Raw genomic sequence first — 4,601 nt, forward strand, 5'->3', positions numbered from 1 at the left:
ATCGACTCTGATGTACCCTTATGCTCGCGCTAGTCCTACAGTAGCGATTTACCGTACCTAGCTTCTAGACGTAAATTCGCCGTCCTTTACCGCACATTTTGGCGTTCTCTAAAGCTCAGTGCATAGTTTTTACTCTCTTGATATTGATGCTCCTGAAGTGGTTCTGCGACTTAGCAAAATAGCGCGCTACTGTAAAAATCGTGAGCGTACTCGCCGTAGTGTTTGTAGGCGCAGGATTCTGGCGTAGCTGGTAAATATAAATGATCGCAATCGCGCCAATTTTGACATGCTGCTACGAATGTGGCTCGCATTGCAAAGCTTTGTAGTGAGGCAAGTTCCTCTGTAGCGCACCTCTTTTTAAGTTTATTTCGTGACCACCCCTCATATTTGCAATGAACTGTTAACTAATGGCTTGACTACCTCATAAAAAAATAGCCAGTGCACTGAATTATTCTTGTGCAGTCTAATATACATTATCTCATAACTGGCAATATTTGGGGGAAAAATAACTATATCAGTAAAGTTTTAATACCAGCGCCTTTTGATTGACTAGAACTTTTTTTTTCTCGGCAACGTTACCCTTCAATGATTCTCGCGTTACAAGTAGCTTGAGATTGGCGCCACAATCTACATAATGGTAGGTTCCGAATGACACCGACTGTAGGTTACGTTACCCAGGTGGAATTTTTATGTGGCCCTAACTCAGTATCATTACACCCTGGTATACCCTTTTCTACAGCTTGAGTTCAATCTCCCGCTTGTGGGTTGTACCTGGTCATGACGTATCTATGGCCAGAAAAAAGCTTTTTGATAGCCTGCGCAATGTTTCAGTTAAGGTTCTAAAAAAGACCTCGAAAACGACAATTCCACCGAATATCCTTAGTGATGTTAGATAAATGACGGTACTTGTAGCGCATCTCTGAAAACTAAATTAGACGTGATTTAATCCCTTTGTCGGAGTTTCTTCGGAACTAGCCATGAATACTTTGTTTACAAAAGTACGGGGATATGTGCCACAAGAAATTTTTCAGCTATTTTACGAAAAAGATAACACAGCGTTTTTACGCGTGATTTCATTGTCAATTGTCCGTGTTTGATGTCTTCAAGCAAATATAAGTTCATTTACCTTGATTAATGAAGTAGATGATTTATAATGCGGGGACTATTATTTTCATCTCACGCAGCGGTAAAAATTCTGTAAAAATGTCATCGCTCAACAGAGTTTTCAGTAGTAGGTAATCTTTCTTTCATGAAGCCAGCGAGAGTACATTTTCCCTACACATAAACCATATCGCGCAGTACTCAACGATCGCAAATAACTGATCCGGTTTGCTTCATGCGTCGCCCGAAATAATGGTGCGCGTCCAATGGCGAGACAAACGATCCGTTTGTCGGGCAAAGCAAGAAAGCGGCACGCGTCTCACTCAGCAACCAGAATCCGAGAAAACTAAAAAATGCATAAACGCTTCGCGTGCATCTCCGTAGAGGTGTTATCCCGTCGTCCTGTCAAAGGGGTGATAAACGACGAAGATGTTTTCTCGTCGCCGTTTTCTTAAATTCTACGGGGAGCCGTTGTTTTTGTCTGCCGAGAGTTATTTCGATGGATCACATGAATGTACATTGTATTCCAAGGGCAGTACGCATACATAACCTTGACGTCAGCTTAAAATTAGGCCCCATTTCTTTATTGCGTCTATGAAGATGCAGATAGCTGTACTGCTTATTTCGGCTATCTATTACAGTATGAACAACAGATCGTTCAGCGATAATAAGCTTCCTTCGAAAGGAATAAATGGCTCTCTGCATGATTTTCCGTGTTTTGGATGGAACAACCAAAAAATAAACCACAGCGGCTTTGTTTGATCTGCCGTGTTCGTATTCAAGGAAAGCATGTTGCTCTCCGGGAGTGCTCATGCCAATCCACTCGCTAACGATTACCGAGTAGCAGATTCGGTATAGCGGGGGTTTAAGGATGTGTCTGCCTTTAGTTCTACATTTCCTGTGTGCCGTGCTGTCCTTGACAACGCATCGCTTGAAGCGATATAGCCTCGTCAAAGAACTCACTACGGAAACTGCATGCTCCCACAAGTTCTGATATTTTCGGCAAAAAAATTTTTTTAGAAAATACATCAGAGAAACCCTGATGGCTGTATATTCAGCACACACTCTTATTTTACGTTATCGAGACCCAGACAAATTGAGAAGAAATTGCCGTGTTCGATTTAGCGTGGCTGCAACTTCCGAAAGATGACAACCTGCTTTTGCCTCGTCCGCGCAGACCTTCTTGGTTTTCTCCTTTTCCTCACTCTCTACCCTTCCCTCTATAACCGGCAATGATAAATGAAATACAATTATGTCCGCAATTCTGGGTTCATAATTTTTCTTCATCTAAATGGGCTGGGTTGGCTAGTAATTTCCATCAAAAATATACGAACCAGGAAGATGTCAACTTTAGAATATTTCTCTTCTTATAGCAACCTGAGAAACTGCCGAAATTATGCGAGCTGTCGTATAAGTACTGGACTAATCAAAACTACCACACATAGTACTCCGGCCTGCCGTGCGGCCTCAGCTAAAGAACGCTGAGCCCAGACAGACGGTTTTTGGACACCGTGGAAGGAAGCCAGGCTTTCCCACGCCGAACCCCGCTAAAGGAATGCCCGATCGGGACAAGATGTCGCGAAGAATATAAAGGTAAATTGCTGACCGCGACTGGTATTTTTATGTGCCATTGAGCAAATGTGGGAATTCTTCCGGGGTATTTGTTGGAGTCCTTGTTTTTTACGATAGACGTCAAAGTCCAGCTTCGCAGTGCAATTTGTCAAAATGGCAGTATTTTATAACAGACTCGCAAAGCATCGCTTCGAAATCTTCGTTTTGAAAAGCAGGTACGCGAGTACCTCCGAATTTGTCTTCGCATGTTTGTAGCAGAAATCCAAATAAGAGATAAAGATGGTACTACTATTCTTCCGAAATCGCGTAGCGTATGGGCGGTCTGCTTTAGGCTAACAATGATTCTTAGCGCACTGAGTGCTGTGCCAATCTGCAGTCCTGTCCATTTTCTCTCTAGTAGGTTCAAAAATACTTTCGTTTTTGATCCCGTGCTTGCTACTTGTTTCTATCAAGCGACGGCTTGTGCTTCTGCACTTCTCGGTGGTCAATTTGTCTATTTGTAATGCGCAATCGTGTAGGAAGTCTCGAGAACCGTGTAAACTAAGATGGTATACTGCATTTTTCTAACAATTCATTTTTCACATCTTGTTCTAGCAGGGCCAACATCGTCAGACCATAAAAATCGCGTTCACTCTGTCTTGTGCTGTGATGCCAACGGGCACCCCTTCATTACGCCAGATTAAAACCTAATATGAGGCATTGGAGGAAGCTAACTTGAAATATCTTTACCAAGCAAAGGAAAAGAATGAACTTACTCAATAATTTATCCAGTAAGCGTGTATATTGCAGGCAAACGGGCCATCCTCATGGTCCATGGTGTAGCCAGGGTTAGAGAGTTTGAGGAAGTTTGGCCTTAAAGAATACTGCAGGCGCGTAAAAACCCTGAAAAAAAGAACAGCAAAATAATCAAGGAATCAATGCTGAATGGGTTTACATTGGTATTCCTCCCCAAACTTGTTCAAGGTGAGAGCTTAACGGTACTATTTATTAAGGTGGATTTTACATGTGAGTGATTATTTGAGGGCAAAGAGATGTGGAGATTGTCGTGCGGTGGAGAAAGCTGCTGAGGTGATTCAATTGCGGTAAAAATATTTACGAGTTCGGAAAAGCCGACCGGCTCAGAAATTTTTTTTTCGTCAAAAAAGGCAATAAATTAATATCAGCAACGGTATTTCCTTAAAAAAAAACGTATGAAGTACATTTTATCCTTGCCAAAAGCTCAAAGGGATGATCTTCACGCTTGTATGAAACAGCTACCCCATGCTTGGGGACGCGAGTGCACTTCGGTGCACGAAGGATGCGGTGTGCCCTATCCGGACTTTTCAATCGTTATTTATGTCTACCGAAGAGATGCACATTGTCGTAATGACAGGGTTACTGGGAACGACTGAGTTTTTGACATCACGGCAGCTGGACTGCTTAACCCTGGTGATGCCAATTTCACATGTCCATTCATCCAGGAGCAGAGAAAAAAGGAGAAGAGGGGGTCATACATTCTCCCCCTTTCGATCTCGAAGCCACAAGCGCGACTTTACAGGATGATGCTGGCAAGCGGAGATAAAAGATTTTATCCCTATCGCAAAGTGCAAATGCGTTCAAACACACATTCAGAGGCTTTTTACCTTAGTTCAAAATGAAGAGCGTGCATCTGAGGACCCTGTAGGTGACGAATGCATTTAATTTGTTTACGCTGAGCGGTTGCTTTGGTCCTTTGTGCTAAACATGGTGGGGTACATGTGGTGGAATGGATTAAAGTATTTCTCGGAGCCTGGTTCCTTGCAGTAATGCTTTTGCAGCTTTAGCAAAGCTGTGCCAAAGAAGTAAATGTACGGGCATTGTGAATTTGAGCAGGCGCTTTGCACTAGAATGCTCTGCAGGAGAGCCCATTTCATATCGACCTTGAATGGTTCCGCAGCTGCCGCAGTCGA

The sequence above is a fragment of the Haemaphysalis longicornis genome, unplaced genomic scaffold (genome assembly GCF_048455015.1).
Source record: "Haemaphysalis longicornis isolate Haplotype H1 unplaced genomic scaffold, Haemaphysalis longicornis Haplotype H1 scaffold_4, whole genome shotgun sequence".
NCBI classification, from domain to species: Eukaryota; Metazoa; Arthropoda; class Arachnida; order Ixodida; family Ixodidae; genus Haemaphysalis; species Haemaphysalis longicornis.